We start from the raw sequence: 18749 nt of genomic DNA, 5'->3' as shown, positions 1-18749 counted from the left end.
TTTACGTGTTTTGTTTGTTTGAGGAGTTTTATTCTTGCAGCTTTAACCTTTCTGTATAAATGACTCGTTCACATTATTCTGCCAGTCAGAATAACAACGATCACACCAAATTATTATTTTTTTTGTGTTTTGCGATCTTTATCTTTTCACACAATTTCCTCTTAAATAGTCATTTTTATTTTGATGTAGCCATACAAGGCTTTTATTTTGTTTGCGGGATGAGTTGATGTTTTTAATGGTGCCATTTTGGGGTGCAGAATACTTTTTGATTTCTTTTATTCGGTTTATATGACAGATGAATAAAAATGGCTATTTAGCAACTTTGTTCTTTTGGTTGTTTTTTTTTTACAGCCTTTATTCATGATGAATAATATAATGATATTATAGTTTGCAACAATACCAATCACTCAGTTTTTTCTTTAGATTTATTTTTTTTTTTATAAAAAAGGCATTTTGTAAAGTGAACCAGGAGACTTTTATTTTTTTTATTTTTATATTTTGGAACATTATATTTATGCACTTAATTATTTTGTTTACAATTTTCTTCAATCGTTCATATAATACACTGTTAAACTCATGGATTTCCTTATGCATGGCAGCGTATTATACCTCAGGCATGGCTTAGTAGATGTAGAAAGTTGGCAGACTTGGAGGACTACATTAGGTCTCTGGAATCCAGTGGAATCCAGTGTTTGCTCCACGGGTCGAATTGTACTGGAACAACCGAGGAAAAACTCTTCTAGTAATGGAAATGTCACAATATTTGCTTGCAGTACCTTATCTGACCACTTGGAGTGCTGTGAGGAGGAAACACAACCATAACTCTTACCAAAAATTTTTTCATTTTTTTTATTTTAAGTTAAAGTTAAGTTTTCCAATTTTAAATATCCTGGAAAAAACTGAACGTTAGAATTTTTAACCCCTTCACAGCTTTGTTTTTTTTTGTTTTTTTTCCATTTTTGCATTTCTGTTTTTTTTGCGCCCCCTTCTTCCCAGAGCTATAACCTTTTTTATTTCTCCATCAATATGGCCGTGTGAGGGCTCTTTTTTTTTTGTGCGGGACGAGTTGTACTTTTGAAGGTCATCATTGATTTTACCATATCTTGTACAGGAATAAAAAAAAATCAAAGTGCGGTGAAATACCAATACCCAACATGTCTGGGTTCTTTTTATATTTACTGTAAGTGATAAAAAAAATCCAAAGTTTGCAAAAAACAATAAAAAAATGGCGCCATCTTCCGTGACCCGTAGCGTCTCAATTTTTCGTGATCTGGGGCTGGTGAGGGCTTATTTTTTGCGAGCCGAGCTGACGTTTTTATTGATACCATTTTGGGGTAGATATGATCTTTTGATCGCCTGTTATTGCAACATTGCGGCAACCCAAAAAAAAAGCCAAAACATAATTCTGGCATTTTTGATTTTTTCTCTCGTTACGCCGTTTACCGATCAGATTAATTCTTTTTTGTCTTGATAGTGTTTCCGAACTTGGAGATACCAAATGTGTATTTTTATATATATATTTTTTTTTTTAATGGAGCAAAAGGGGGGGGGGGTGATCTGAACTTTTATATTTAAAAAAAAAATTTAATATATTTAAAAACTTTTTTTTTACACTTTTTACTAGCTTCAATAGTCTCCTTAGGAGACTTGAAGATGTGATAGTCTGATTGCCCGTGCTACAGACATCAGGGATTCAGAAATGTTCATCTCCTATGAATGCCAACCACAGGGCGGTGCTCATAACAGAGCGGCAATGCCAACCCATCGCGCCCCTTGGTAATGTGACGGAGCGGCCATGTTAAATGCTGGAGATTGACAGCAGCATTTAACCTGTTAACAGCCGCAGATGGATCGCGATTCCACCCACGGCTGTTAGGAGCACATGACAGCTGTTCAAATTCAGCTGTCATGTGCCAGAAACGTTGCAGGCTCATCGCTCGAGCCCACATGGAGTGCATGGTCACAACCTATGACGTATATATATGTCATAGGTCTTGAAGCGGTTAGAGTTCTTAAGTAAGGAGATCTTGCTTTTTCAATTATAGAACTCGGTATCCACTGCTTCCTATTTTAGCAATAAAAATGAATGCCTGCAGCCACCACTAGGAGGCACTTAGTGAAGACACAGTTACTAGTGATGAACACATGCATGGATCAACTGTTTGTTAGCCAGGAGACATGCAGCCCCGAGGACTCGAATATATGTTTCGATCACCCCAAAGACGCTCGGTTAGCACATGAGCATACTCCAATAATGCCGTATCTGAGCACGTTTGCTCATCACTAACAGCCATTGAACTCTGTAGTAGATCGCACTGAGCTCCCCCTAGTGGAGGCTGCAGGCAAACAGAAAAGTATCATTCACCTTTGCCTATGTGCTGGTTGTTTGGAGCTCTGTATCAGAGTAACAGAACGTCATTTCCTCTAAAAGACGTATTATGATATATATCACCACTGACTGCTTGACATTAAAATGACAAGATGGAGATCCCCTTAAAATAAATCATATCTGGTACGATACGAACCTCTTACATTTTCTGGCAGCAGCGTTGTATCTCGTATCGGTACTGTGATTATGTGAAGGCTGAAATCAAATTAGGGTTAAAGGAAAAAGTAATTCAATTCTTCTGGATGGCTGAACTATGATTAGATTTCACTTAACAGTCATCTATTATTTCTCTAAGCTGCGCACATTTTCCATTATGAAAATGCAGATTTCAGAAGAAAGAACTTTACTGAGATTTTCTTTGTTCTCCCTTCTATATTTGCATTCTTATTTAGAACTATGGAGGTTATTCGTGGCCAGTGACACATATGGGGGATTGGTCGATCGTATAGGAAGGTTTGGGGAATATAGCCAGCGTGGAACCGAAATATCAAATCTTGCCCCAATCCTCCTTGGTGTCCCAGTTTTAGTAGGACAGACCCTGCAGCACAGCAGGGTGCGGGAGCGCCGCTCTACACTTCTCTACCAGCAGGCTCTACTATCTAGCGACAGCTAGCCTCCAACTGGATGCTTCCTACATCTGCTTTAGCATATTTGCCCAGCGCAATAGTCTATCCCGGCTGGGATATTCTCAATTCTCTTTACTACATACCATTATAAGAGTTATATGATTAAGAACCCGGTTGGGTTCGAAACGTCATTTGTATATACGCTTTCTACTGCATATATTTGCACTGCTGTCTTTGATGTGTATGTTCACTAATAAATTGTTATATGATTCATTTGCAATATATTCCATCAGTGAGTGCAGTGTATTTCCTTATTACAGTTGAGATACAGACACTTGGTTAAAGTAGAGATACAGATTCTTGGCAGTTACATTACACAAGCAGAGGGTTGGTGGTTACAGTAGAGATACAGACACTTGGTGGTTACAGTAGAGATACAGACACTTGGTTACAGTAGAGATACAGACACTTGGTGGTTACAGTAGAGATACAGACACTTGGTGGTTACAGTAGAGATACAGACACTTGGTGGTTACAGTAGAGATACAGACACTTGGTGGTTAAAGTAGAGATACAGACACTTGCTTACAGTAGAGATACAGACACTTGGTTACAGTAGAGATACAGACACTTGGTGGTTACAGTAGAGATACAGACACTTGGTGGTTAAAGTAGAGATACAGACACTTGGTTACAGTAGAGATACAGACACTTGGTTACAGTAGAGATACAGACACTTGGTGGTTAAAGTAGAGATACAGACACCTGGTGGTTACAGTAGAGATACAGACACTTGGTGGTTACAGTAGAGATACAGACACTTGGTGGTTACAGTAGAGATACAGACACTTGGTGGTTACAGTAGAGATACAGACACTTGGTGGTTACAGTAGAGATACAGACACTTGGTGGTTACAGTAGAGATACAGACACTTGGTGGTTACAGTAGAGATACAGACACTTGGTGGTTAAAGTAGAGATACAGACACTTGGTGGTTACAGTAGAGATACAGACACTTGGTGGTTACAGTAGAGATAGACACTTGGTGGTTACAGTAGAGATACAGACACTTGGTGGTTAAAGTAGAGATACAGACACTTGGTGGTTAAAGTAGAGATACAGACACTTGGTGGTTACAGTAGAGATACAGACACTTGGTGGTTACAGTAGAGATACAGACACTTGGTGGTTAAAGTAGAGATACAGACACTTGGTTACAGTAGAGATACAGACACTTGGTGGTTAAAGTAGAGATACAGACACTTGGTGGTTACAGTAGAGATACAGACACTTGGTGGTTACAGTAGAGATACAGACACTTGGTGGTTACAGTAGAGATACAGACACTTGGTGGTTACAGTAGAGATACAGACACTTGGTGGTTAAAGTAGAGATACAGACACTTGGTTACAGTAGAGATACAGACACTTGGTTACAGTAGAGATACAGACACTTGGTGGTTACAGTAAAGATACAGACACTTGGGGGTTACAGTAGAGATACAGACACTTGGTGGTTACAGTAGAGATACAGACACTTGGTGGTTAAAGTAGAGATACAGACACTTGGTTACAGTAGAGATACAGACACTTGGTGGTTAAAGTAGAGATACAGACACTTGGTGGTTAAAGTAGAGATACAGATACTTGGTGATTACAGTAGAGATACAGACACTTGGTTACAGTAGAGATACAGACACTTAGTTACAGTAGAGATACAGACACTTGGTGGTTAAAGTAGAGATACAGACACTTGGTGGTTACAGTAGAGATACAGACACTTGGTGGTTACAGTAGAGATACAGACACTTGGTGGTTACAGTAGAGATACAGACACTTGGTGGTTACAGTAGAGATACAGACACTTGGTGGTTACAGTAGAGATACAGACACTTGGTGGTTAAAGTAGAGATACAGACACTTGCTTACAGTAGAGATACAGGCACTTGGTTACAGTAGAGATACAGACACTTGGTGGTTACAGTAGAGATACAGACACTTGGTGGTTACAGTAGAGATACAGACACTTGGTGGTTACAGTAGAGATACAGACACTTGGTGGTTACAGTAGAGATACAGACACTTGGTGGTTACAGTAGAGATACAGACACTTGGTGGTTACAGTAGAGATACAGACACTTGGTGGTTAAAGTAGAGATACAGACACTTGGTGGTTACAGTAGAGATACAGACACTTGGTGGTTACACTAGAGATACAGACACTTGGTGGTTAAAGTAGAGATAGACACTTGGTGGTTACAGTAGAGATACAGACACTTGGTGGTTACAGTAGAGATACAGACACTTGGTGGTTAAAGTAGAGATACAGACACTTGGTGGTTACAGTAGAGATACAGACACTTGGTGGTTACAGTAGAGATACAGACACTTGGTGGTTAAAGTAGAGATACAGACACTTGGTTACAGTAGAGATACAGACACTTGGTGGTTAAAGTAGAGATACAGACACTTGGTGGTTACAGTAGAGATACAGACACTTGGCGGTTACAGTAGAGATACAGACGCTTGGTGGTTACAGTAGAGATACAAACGCTTGATAGTTACAGTAGAGATACAGAGGATTGGAGAATATAGACAGAGGCTTAGTGGTTGTATTATTTGTTTGTATTTGTTATTCTTTGCTTATCTAGCGCTATCTTATTCTGCAGCGCTTTACATGCATTACCATCACTGTACAGTATAGACACAGAGGCTTGCTGGTTACAGTATAGATACAGAAGCTTGGAGGATACAGTATAAATTGAGAGCTTTGGTGGTTACAATATATATACAAACACTTAACGGTTACAGTATAGATATAGAGGTTCAGTGGTTACAGTATAGGAACAGAGGCTCGCTGGTTAAAGTATAGCTACAGACACTTCCTGATTACAATATACAGTCATGGCTGAAAGTGTTGGCACCCTTGAAATTGTTCTAGAAAGTTAAGTATTTCTACCAGAAAAGTATTGCAATTTCCCATGTTTTGTTATACACGTTTATTTCCTTTGTGGTTATAGGATCAACACAAAAAAATGATAAAAAAGGCAAATTGGCCATAATTTCACACAAATTCCCCAAAATGGTCTGGACAAAATTGTTGTAACTTTTCCAAAATGGTTGGTAACCAACTTTGTTTCAAGCATGTGTTGCTTCTTCAAACTCATCTGCAGCAAGTAACAGGTGTGGGCAATATGAAAATTACACTTGAAACCATATAAAAAGGGGAGAAGTTGACTCAATCTTTGCATTGTCTGTGTGTGCCACACTAAGCATGGAGAACAGAAAGAGGAGAAGAGAACTGTCGGAGGACTTGAGAACCAAAATTGTTGAACAGTATCAACAATTTGAAGGTTACAAGTCCTTCTCTAGAGAACTTCATGTTCCTTTATTCACGGTGTGCAACATAAACAAGAAATTTACAACCCATGGCACTGTAGCTAATCTCTCTGGATGTGGACAGCAGAGAAAAATTGATGAAAAGTTACAACGCAGGATAATCCGGATGGTGGATAAGCGCAAATCAAGTTCCAAAGAAATTCAAGCTGTCCTGCAGGCTCAGGGTACATCAGTGTCAGCGCAAAGTATCTGTCCATATTTGAATGAAGTGAAACGCTGGCAGGAGAACCCGGAGGACCCCACTGCTGACAAAAAGTCATTAAAAAGCTAAACTGCAGTGCGCCAAAATGTACGTTAGTAAACCAAAATATGGTAAAGTGTCTTGTAGACAGATGAGACGAAGATAGAAGCTTTGGTAAAGCACATCGTTCTACTGTTCACCGAGAACGGAATGAATCCTACAAAGAAAAGAACACAGCACCTACAGTCAAATATGGTGGAGGTTCAAAGATGTTTTGGGGCAGTTTTGCTGTCTCGGGCACTGGGTGCCTTGATTGGGTGCATCATGAAATGTGAAGATAACCAAAGGATTTTGCGTCGCAGTGTAGTGCCCAGTGTCAGAAAGCTGTTTTTGTGTCCTAGGTCATGGGTCTTTCAGCAGGATAATAACTCCAAACAAACTTCAAGAAGCCCCTAGAAATGGATGGGAATAAAGTGATGGAGAGTTCTGAAGTGACAGCAATGAGCCCAGATCACCTGTGGAGAGAGCTTAAAATTGCTGTTGGGAGAAGGCGCCTTCACATATGAGAGACCCGGAGCAGTTTACAAAAGAAGAGGGGTCCAAGATAACAGCTGAGAGGTGTAAGAAGCTTGTGGATGGTTATAGGAAGCGATTGATTGCAGTTGTTTATTCCAAAGGGTGCAACCAAATATTAAGTTGAGGAGGACAACAATGTTGTCCTGCCCTTTTTTTTGTGACATTATGTCCAATTTGCCTTTTTTTCTCGTTTTTTTGTGTTCCAACACACACAAAGGAAATAATCATGTGTATAACACGACATGTGTAATTGCAATAATTTTCTGGGAGAAATACTTCATTTCCTGGAAGGATTTCAAGGGTGCCAACACTTTTGCCCATGACTGTAGTTACAGACACTTACATTACATTATAGATACAGAGTCTTAGAGGTTACAGCAGAGATACAGACGTTTGATGGTTACAATATACAGTACAGACCAAAAGTTTGGACACACCTTCTCATTTAAAGATTTTTCTGTATTTTCATGACTATGAAAATTGTAAATTCACACTGAAGGCATCAAAACTATGAATCAACACATGTGGAATTATATACTTAACAAAAAAGTGTGAAACAACTGAAAATGTCTTATATTCTAGGTTCTTCAAAGTAGCCACCTTTTGCTTTGATGACTGCTTTGCACGCTCTTGGCATTCTCTTGATGAGCTTCAAGAGGTAGTCACCGGGAATGGTCTTCCAACAATCTTGAAGGAGTTCCCAGAGATGCTTAGCACTTGTTGGCCCTTTTGCCTTCACTCTGCGGTCCAGCTCACCCCAAACCATCTCGATTGGGTTCAGGTCTGGTGACTGTGGAGGCCAGGTCATCTGGCGTAGCACCCCATCACTCTCCTTCTTGGTCAAATAGCCCTTACACAGCCTGCAGGTGTTTGGGGGTCATTGTCCTGTAGAAAAATAAATGATGGTCCAACTAAACGCAAACCGGATGGAATAGCATGCCGCTGCAAAATGCTGTGGTAGCCATGCTGGTTCAGTATGCCTTCAATTTAGAATAAATCCCCAACAGTGTCACCAACGAAGCACCCCCACACCATCACACCTCCTCCTCCATGCTTCACGGTGGGAACCAGGCATGTAGAGTCCATCCGTTCACCTTTTCTGCGTCGCCCAAAGACACGATGGTTGGAACCAAAGATCTCAATTTTGGACTCATCAGACCAAAGCACAGATTTCCACTGGTCTAATGTCCATTCCTTGTGTTCTTTAGCCCAAACAAGTCTCTTCTGCTTGTTGCCTGTCCTTAGCAGTGGTTTCCTACCAGCTATTTTACCATGAAGGCCTGCTGCACAAAGTCTCCTCTTAACAGTTGTTGTAGAGATGTGTCTGCTGCTAGAACTCTGTGCGGCATTGACCTGGTCTCTAATCTGAGCTGCTGTTAACCTGCTATTTCTGAGGCTGGTGACTCGGATAAACTTATCCTCAGAAGCAGAGGTGACTCTTGGTCTTCCTTTCCTGGGGCGGTCCTCATGTGAGTCAGTTTCTTTGTAGCGCTTGATGGTTTTTCCAACTGCACTTGGGGGCACTTTCAAAGTTTTCCCAATTTTTCGGACTGACTAACCTTCATTTCTTAAAGTAATGATAGCCACTCGTTTTTCTTTACTTAGCTGCTTTTTTCTTGCCATAATACAAATTCTAACAGTCTATTCAGTAGGACTATCAGCTGTGTATCGACCAGACTTCTGCACAACACAACTCATGGTCCCAACACCATTTATAAGGCAAGAAATCCCACTTATTAAACCTGACAGGGCACACCTGTGAAGTGAAAACCATTCCCGGTGACTACCTCTTGAAGCTCATCAAGAGAATGCCAAGAGTGTGCAAAAGCCATCATCAAAGCAAAAGGTGACTACTTTGAAGAACCTAGAATATAAGACATATTTTCAGTTGTTTCACACTTTTTTGTTAAGTATATAATTCCACATGCGATAATTCATAGTTTTGATGCCTTCAGTGTGAATGTACAATTTTCATAGTCCTGAAAATACAGAAAAATCTTTAAATGAGAAGGTGTGTCCAAACTTTTGGTCTGTACTGTAGGTACAGATACTGAATGGTTACAGTATTGATACAGTTACAGTATATACAGTGGGGATAATAAGAATTTGATCCACTGCCGATTTTTCAAGTTTTCCCACCTAAGATAAGAATGGAGAGATCTGTCATGTAAGATGTAAGAGACAGAATCTAAAAATAAAAATCACATTGTATGACTTTGGAATAATTAAATTGCATTTATGGCATGAAATAAGTATTTGATCACCGACCAACCAGCAAGAATTCTGGCTCTCACAGATCTGTTAGCTTTCTGTAAGAAGCCTCGTACTCTGCACTCTTTACCTGTATTAATTGCACCTTTTTGAACTCATTCCCTTCATAAAAGACACCTGTCCACACACTCAATCACACTCCAACCTCTCCACCATGGCCACGACCAAAGAGCTGTCTATGGACACCATGGCCAAAATTGTTGACCTGCAGAAGGCTGGGATGGGCTACACGACAATAGGCAAGCAGCTTAGGGAGAAGGCAGCAACTGTTGGCACAATTAGAAAATGGAAGAGCCACAAGATGACTGTTAATCTTTCTCGGTCTGGGGCTCTATGCAAGATCTCGCCTCGTGGGGTAAGGATGATTCTAAGAAAGGTCAGGAATCAGCCCAGAAGAGCACAAGAGGACCTGGTCAATGTCCTGAAGAGAGCTGGGACCGCAGTCTCAAACATTACCGTTAGTAACACTCTATGCCATCATGGATTAAAATCCTGCAGGGCACGCAAGGTCCCCTGCTCACTTCAGCACATGTCCAGGCCCATTTGAAGTTCGCCAATGACCATCTGGATAATCCAGAGGAGGCATGGGAGAAGGTTATGTCGTCAGATGAGACCAAAATAGAACTTTTTGGCATCAACTCCACTCGCCGTATTTGGAGGAATTAGAAGGATGAGTAGAACCCCAAGAACACCATCCTAGCCGTGAAGCATGGTGGGGGAAACAACATACTTTGTGGGTGCTTTTCTGCAAAGGGGACAGAACAACTGCACCGTATTGATGGGAGGATGGATGGGGTCATGTATCGCGAGATTTTGGCCAACAACCTCCTTCCCTCAGTAAGAGCTTTGAAGATGGGTCGTAGCTGGGTGTTCTAGCATGACAATGGCACAAAACACACGGCCAGGGTAAGTAAGGCTTAGTAGCTCCATAAGAAGCATTTCAATGTCCCGGAGTGGCCGAGGCAGTCTCCAGACCTGAACCTAATAGAAAATATTTGGAGGGAGCTGAAACTTAATGTTGCCCAGGCACAGCCCCAAGATGTAAGATCTGGAGAAGATTTGTATGGAGGAGGGGGCCAGAATCCCTGCTGCAATGTGTGCAAACTTGGTGAAGAATTACAGGAAGCGTCTGACCTCTGTAATTGCAAACAAAGCTTTCTGTACCAAATATAAAGTTCTGTTGTGCTATTGTATCAAATACTTATTTCATGCAAGAAAATGCAAATTAATTATGTAAAAATCATACAATGTGATTTTCATGTTATCCATGTTTGGGGCCCCAAAAAATAATAGATTGGTTCATCCTGCCTTCCAATGGATTGTACAGCACCCAGGAGACTTACCAACTCGCCAAAGAATCCGGAATCTGGTTGGCATCACCTTTTTTCAAAAGACCCTCCAATATTTCGATTGAATTGCCAAGTACACGTACTGCAGCTCAGTACATTTACTGAGTTATATGGAGCCGCATTAGGGCACCCATTAGGATTGTATCTATGGAGGTGAATAAGGTAAAGTGGTATTTTTGGAAGCCCAGGAGACCCTTTGCTACATAAAAAGAACCATTAACATAAATAGTAGACACATAATAGATGAAGGCACTATCATAAATTTTGCACTGTGACCATGTGTTGGCGCTGGGGGTCTTCATTGCTTTGTAGCATATAGGCACATGAGGCTCTGTATGCCTCTATACAGCATCTGTCACATTGCCTAAAATCAAGAGTCGCAGTCCATTGACATAATATTGCGGAGGGTTTTTACATTTGAGGTCTCGTCTATGAATGGTAATATTTCACTGCACTTCTCATTTGCTTTTTCCTTTATCCAATGCCCTTGAGCGCTGATTTTCCGCCAGTCGTTACGCACAGTTTGGGCTGTAACTTTTCCATCCGCGCAGATCGCTGTCAGCCGGTAATGACTCTTCCTCTCGTGCCCTTGGAGAGGTTCGTTTTCCTGGGCTTTAATAACATTATTTCTATTGTTTTATGATTTCTCTACTTTCATTGGCTGCAGTTTCATGGAGATCCTCCTGATGTACAATTTCTATCATTTCTAGATGAAGGCTGCCTACTGACATTTAATCAGCGCAGGTAAACCAGAGTTATTTCTCTCCTGACCTTGGTTTCTATCTCATATATGAGATTTCTTTGCTCAGTTGTAGAAGGTCAGGACTTACAAACATTTCATGTTCCTGCTCCTTGGCTGAATGCAAGAAAATGAAAACGAAAGGTGCTTGAGAAAGACATGGTTAACCAAACCCAGGACCTCGTCTGATGGTGTCTGTTTATCTGATTATGACATGATATCATATGGAAATGCTTTCTCATCTGCAGGCAGCGTGCTGTAGAGCAGGGGATGAGCATATTGCTATACAGTTGTGCAGTTTTGCTCAGTAGAACGAGGAGTCCATTGTGTGGTTCTTTACAGTAGAACTAGGAGTCCATTGGGTGGTTCTTCTCTGTAAGACTAATGAGTCAGGTGGGTGATTCTTCTCAGAACCAGAAGTCCGGTGGGTGGTTCTTTTTAGTGGAACCAGAAGTCCGGTGGGTGGTTCTTTTTAGTGGAACCAGAAGTCCGGTGGGTGGTTCTTTTTAGAACCAGAAATCTGGTGGGTGGTTCTTCTTAGAACCAGAAGTCCGGTGGGAGATTCTTCTCAGTGGAACCATAAGTCCAGTGGGTGGTTCTTCTCAGTAGACTGAGAAGTTCGGTGGGCAGTTCTTCCCAGTAGAACAGGGAGTCTGGTGGGTGATTCTTCTCAGTAGACTGAGGAGTTCAGTGGACAGTTATTCTCAGTAGACTGAGGAGTTCAGTGGACAGTTATTCTCAGTAGACTGAGGAGTTCAGTGGACAGTTATTCTCAGTAGACTGAGGAGTTCAGTGGACAGCTATTCTCAGTAGACTGAGGAGTTCAGTGGACAGTTATTCTCAGTAGACTAAGGAGTTAAGTGGACAGCTATTCTCAGTAGACTGAGGAGTCTAGTGGACAGCTATTCTCAGTAGACTGAGGAGTTCAGTGGACAGTTATTCTCAGTAGACTGAGGAGTCCAGTGGACAGTTATTCTCAGTAGACTGAGGAGTCCAGTGGACAGTTATTCTCAGTAGACTGAGGAGTCCAGTGGACAGTTATTCTCAGTAGACCTAGCAGTCCAGTGGACAGCTATTCTCAGTAGACTGAGGAGTCCAGTGGACAGCTATTCTCAGTAGACTGAGGAGTTCAGTGGACAGTTATTCTCAGTAGACTGAGGAGTTCAGTGGACAGCTATTCTCAGTAGACTGAGGAGTCCAGTGGACAGCTATTCTCAGTAGACTGAGGAGTTCAGTGGACAGCTATTCTCAGTAGACTGGGGAGTTCAGTGGACAGCTATTCTCAGTAGACTGAGGAGTTCAGTGGACAGCTATTCTCAGTAGACTGAGGAGTTCAGTGGACAGTTATTCTCAGTAGACTGAGGAGTTCGGTGGGCAGTTCTTCCCAGTAGAACAGGGAGTCTGGTGGGTGATTCTTCTCAGTAGACTGAGGAGTCCAGTGGACAGCTATTCTCAGTAGACTGAGGAGTTCAGTGGACAGTTATTTTCAGTAGACTGAGGAGTCCAGTGGACAGTTTTTCTCAGTAGACTGAGGAGTCCAGTGGACAGTTATTCTCAGTAGACTGAGGAGTTCAGTGGACAGTTATTCTCAGTAGACTGAGGAGTCCAGTGTACAGTTATTCTCAGTAGACTGAGGAGTTCAGTGGACAGTTATTTTCAGTAGACTGAGGAGTCCAGTGGACAATTATTCTCAGTAGACTGAGGAGTCCAGTGGACAGCTATTCTCAGTAGACTGAGGAGTCCAGTGGACAGCTATTCTCAGTAGACTGAGGAGTCCAGTGGACAGCTATTCTCAGTAGACTGAGGAGTCCAGTGGACAGCTATTCTCAGTAGACTGAGGAGTCCAGTGGACAGTTATTCTCAGTAAAACAAGGAGTCCGGTGGGCAGTTCTAAGTAGAACAAGGAGTCCGGTAGCTGGCTCTTCTCAGTAGAACAAGTAGTCCAGTGGGCGTTTTTTCAGTTGAATGAGGAGTCAAGTTGGCAGTTCTCAGTGGAACGATGAGTCAGCTTGGCGGTTCTTCTCCATACAACAAGGTTTCCAGAGGGTTGTTATTCTCAAAAGAACGATGAGTTGGGTGGCAATTCTCAGTAAAGTGAGGAGTCTGATCGGCAGTTCTTAGAATGATGAGTCAGGTGTGTGTTTCATTTCCGTAAAATGAGAAGTCCGAGGGGCATTTCTGAGTAGAATGAGGGGTCCAGTGATCTGAGGAATTGATGGCTAGTTCAATCTAGGTAGGAAAGCCCATGGACTTCCAGTACTTGAGTCTATATCAGACCTATATATTGTTCTGCTCAGCTCATTTTTCTCTATATTATGCTTTCCACCAATAGTTAAATAGGTTCTCTTCTTGCAAGCATTCAGTTTGTTTTCTTTTTAGTAGGACCTTAAAAATATCATTTTATTTTCAAATTGTTTGAGGCCTTGTCTGCTCCATATTTGGACCTTTGAAGGTGTTGTCCAGGATTAGAAAAACATGGCTACTATATTTCGAAAACAACACCACCCATGGCCCATTTTTTGTGTCTGTTATTGCAACTCAGCCCCATTAGTTGGAATGGAACGGTTCTGCAATTCCACACACAGCCAACAGTGGCTCTGTTTCCAAAATAAGCAACCATTTATTAATCCTGGACAACCCTTTTAACAAACGATGGTTTCCTGCAGGGCAGGACCAGGGCTTTGTGTAAAGGGTCTAACTGACTGCTTATTTCAGTACTTAATCCTGCTAATTTTCTGTCATGTACTGTGTCCACGTATCAGCATACAGGGAGTCTGTGCACCAACATACAAGGAGACCGTGTCCCACCATACAAGAAGTCCATACAAGTAGTCCGTGTCCCACCATTCAAGGAGTCCGTGTCCCACCATTCAAGGAGTCCGTGTCCCACTGTACATGGAGTCCGTGTCCCACCGTTCAAAGAGTCCATGTCCCACCGTTCAATGAGTCCGTGTCCCACCGTTCAAGGAGTCCGTGTCCCACCGTTCAAGGAGTCCGTGTCCCACCATTCAAGGAGTCTGTGTCCCACCGTACAAGGAGTCCGTGTCCCACCGTACAAGGAGTCCGTGTCCCACTGTTCAAGGAGTCTGTGTCCCACCCCATAAGGAGTCCGTGTCCCACCGTTCAAGAAGTCCGTGTCCCACCGTTCAAGAAGTCTGTGTCCCACCGTTCAAGGATTTCGTGCCCCACCGTACAAGAAGTCCGTACAAGGAGTCTGTGTCCCACCATTCAAGGAGTCTGTGTCCCACCATTCAAGGAGTCCGTGTCCCACCGTTCAAGGAGTCCGTCTCCCACCGTTCAAGGAGTCCGTGTCCCACCATTCAAGGAGTCTGTGTCCCACCGTACAAGGAGTCCGTGACCCACCGTACAAGGAGTCCGTGTCCCACTGTTCAAGGAGTCTGTGTCCCACCACACAAGGAGTCCGTGTCCCACCGTTCAAGAAGTCTGTGTCCCACCATTCAAGGAGTCCGTGTCCCACCGTTCAAGGAGTCCGTGTCCCACCATTCAAGGAGTCCGTGTCCCACCATTCAAGGAGTCTGTGTCCCACCGTACAAGGAGTCCGTGACCCACCGTACAAGGAGTCCGTGTCCCACTGTTCAAGGAGTCTGTGTCCCACCACACAAGGAGTCCGTGTCCCACCGTTCAAGAAGTCTGTGTCCCACCGTTCAAGGATTTCGTGCCCCACCGTACAAGAAGTCCGTACAAGGAGTCTGTGTCCCACCATTCAAGGAGTCTGTCCCACCATTCAAAGAGTCCGTGTCCCACTGTGCAAGAAGTCCATACAAGGAGTCTGTGTCCCACCATTCAAGTAGTCTGTGTCCCACCATTCAAGGAGTCTGTGTTCCACCGTTCAAGGAGTCCGTGTCCCACCATTCAAGAAGTCCATGTTCCACTGTTCAAGGAATCCGTGTCCCACCGTACAAGGAGCCCGAGTCCCACCATACAAGGAGCCCGAGTCCCACCATACAAGGAGTCTGTGTCCCACCATACAAGGAGTCTGTGTCCCACCGTTCAAGGAATCCGTGTCCCACCGTTCAAGGAGTCCGTGTCCCACCATTCAAGGAGTCAGTGTCCCACAGTACAAGGAGTCCATGTCCCACCATTCAAGGATTTTGTGTCCCACCGTACAAGGAGTCCGTGTCCCACCGTACAAGGAGTTCTTCTCCCACTATACAGGGATCCATGTGCCTCAATGCATAGAGTTTGTGTCATACAGAGTCCATGTCTAACCTTAGAATAAGTCCATGGGCGTACATAGAAATGATGGGTCCCATAGAAGAAGTTCTAGTTGGACTCCCTAAAAAAAAGAATATTCAGCAGGGTCACAGAAGAGCATATCTCACAAATTTGCAGCTTTTGAAAAGCAATTTCCCTACTATTGAAGCCCCTAGGTTCTCTTCTCATTGCCCCCATAAAATATGATGCCAACAAAATGAAATCCTCCACAGTACACTTCACAGGCACAGTATGATGATCCTACTGTAACCCCAATACAGCCTTCCATACAGTATAATGGCCCAAACACAACCATCCACAAAGTATGCTGGCCCAAACCCAACCCTCCACAGTGTATTATGACCCCATTAGCCCTCCAAATAATAGCAACCAGTCAACTCTCCAAACTTCATAATGGCCCCACTAGCCCACCAAACAGTATAATGGACCTCCACATAGTCCTGCAAACAGTATACTGGCCCCCACATAGTCCTGCAAACAGTATACTTGACCCCCACATAGTCCTGCAAACAGTATAATGGCCCTCCATAAAGTAGAAAGGCTCCCAAATAGTCCTCCAAATATTACAATGGCCCCCATATAGCCCTCCAAAATATGATGCTCCGAGACCTCAGATGTCAGATGCCGAGGGATAATAACAGCAGTGGAAGCTGACGGCTCCCTTCTCCATAATTGCATTAAGCTGTACAGTTGAAAGTGCGATGCAGGGGGCGAGTGGGGGGCACCCGGCTCTGTTCTTGGGCCCTATGCCTCACGGGCCCCCATAGTAGCCGTGTGATCTGCCGCCATTGTCGGTACGCCACTGTCCATTTCCCACTATACGGGGAGCCCACGTGCCTACATACATAGTGTCCATATCCCACCACACAAGGAGACCGCATGCCACCATACATATGTCCGTGTCTCATCACTTATGGAGACCATATCCCGCCATGTATAAAGTCAGTGTGCCGCCATAGTGTCTGGCTGTTGCAATGCCATGTACATGTGGACGTACCTTCTCTAATGTCTGATGTTGATGCTAGGAGTGACTGCCATTTTTAAGTTTTCCAACTCCATTTACTTTGCAAACTTCTGATACAAAAGAAGTAAATTGTCGCAGATGGCAGATCCACAATGTATTCTGCAGGGAGCACAATGGAGCAATTAATATTCACAATTCCCCAGTGAAGAGGAGACATGTGCGCTTCTTATTTATCGGCAATAAGTAAATTAACTTCTCAAGTCAGAAGACAGGAGCGATCCTAATACTGTCTGACTATTGTCTCATCAAAGAAAGTGTAATTCTCCGATTGATATTGTTATTAACACGGAAGATTAGCATAAAGCAGCATCTGCTCCACATGTGACTCTGACGGTATTCTACACCTGTAACTCTCCGAGAAAACATGTGGGAGGACAAATTACCCATCTCAATTTAGAATACAATATGTGCTGCATAAACTTATCTTAGGCTTTTCTCCAAATTGTCAGTTTATATTTCCATTTATCTGACAGCTTTTCTGATAACAGAGAGAGAAAATACAATTAACCATTTCATTATTCACAGCTAGAGGCAAACAAGGAGGAACACACAAAACATTTCCAGGAACCAAACATTAGTTTCTGAAAATGTACAGATTTTGTTATAATCATAGGGGTTGAAGCAGAAGATAAGAATATAACTAGAATAATACTACCCCACTATGTACCAGAATACAACTGCTATAATACTGCCCCTATGTACAAAAATACAACTACTATAATACTGCTCCTATGTACAAGAATATAACTACTATAACACTGCCCCTATGTACAAGAATATAACTACTATAATACTGCTCCTATGTACAAGAATATAACTACTATAATACTGCCCCTATGTACAAGAATATAACTACTATAATACTGCCTCTATGTACAAGAATATAACTACTATAATACTGCCCATATGTACAAGAATATAACTACTATAATACTGCCTCTATGTATAAGAATATAACTACTATAATACTGCCCCTATGTACAAGAATATAACTACTATAATACTGCTCCTATGTACAAGAATATAACTACTATAATACTGCCCCTATGTACAAGAATATAACTACTATAATACTGCCCATATGTACAAGAATATAACTACTATAATACTGCCTCCTATGTACAAGAATATAACTACTATAATACTGCCCCTATGTACAAGAATATAACTACTATAATACTGCCCCTATGTACAAGAATATGACTACTATAATGCAGTACATGGATACAGGCAGTAACTGTTGTACAAATCCCGGATTTCCAGCAGTTGTTGATATGAATATGACTTGTAGAAGGTGACATTGTGTCATTCATCATTTTTTCTTTCCATTTTTCGTACATTTTTGCCTTTTTCCTTCCCTTTATCCCCTGTAATCAGTTGCTTGCAGCGTGAATACCCTGCGTGCTCGATCCTGTGTCTCGGAGTCATATCCTAGGATGCCGTTAATCACTCGCTCGCTATTGTGTATCCATTCCATTTCTTCGCAGATTTCTGGTCAGCCCCTTTTGCCCTGTTACTTTCAACTTTAATCAATCCAATTATCCAAAAGTGCAAATTAAGTGCGGAGAGATGTATCATTTGTGGCTCTCGGGAGCTGCTTGCTTAATGTTAATGGCGGGATGTAGCCTCGTGCCGCTGAGTTATGTCTGCGAGTTATAGACGTGAGATATTTTATGCTGCAGGTTTTAAACTAAAAGAAAAGATAAATTTGGAAATAAAATAACCAATTTATGAAAAAAGGCGAATATTTCTGCCTTGAGTAATGTCTCGACGTCTCCTCCGTGGTTTATAAACCAGAGGAAATTCATGAAGTTCTGTCTGGGAAATTATATGATATTCACATTCGAGACAGAAAAATCGGATAAAGCGGAGTCGTGTTTATCTGTCCCCGGAGCCCCATAAATCCTCCCCTCCTCTATTAATGGAATGGCGCGGCGTTGTTTTATCTTGTTACATTCGTCAGTAAGTAATCAAAGCAATTATATGTGATGTAAGTTGGTGCTCGGGCACATAAATAAT

The 18749-nt window shown here is 42.3% G+C and overlaps 1 protein-coding gene across 2 annotated transcripts in view; it reads left to right on the top strand.

The window, feature by feature from the left end:
- The window catches only part of GALNT14 (polypeptide N-acetylgalactosaminyltransferase 14), a 473304-nt gene that overhangs the window by 330142 nt on the left and 124413 nt on the right, over positions 1-18749 (top strand). The gene's annotated exons all lie outside the window — the stretch shown is intronic.

The sequence above is a fragment of the Ranitomeya imitator genome, chromosome 5, assembly GCF_032444005.1.
Source record: "Ranitomeya imitator isolate aRanImi1 chromosome 5, aRanImi1.pri, whole genome shotgun sequence".
NCBI lineage: Eukaryota > Metazoa > Chordata > Amphibia > Anura > Dendrobatidae > Ranitomeya > Ranitomeya imitator.
The sequence above is the reverse complement of the archived record's forward strand: the minus strand, read 5'-3'. Positions and strand labels throughout refer to the sequence as shown.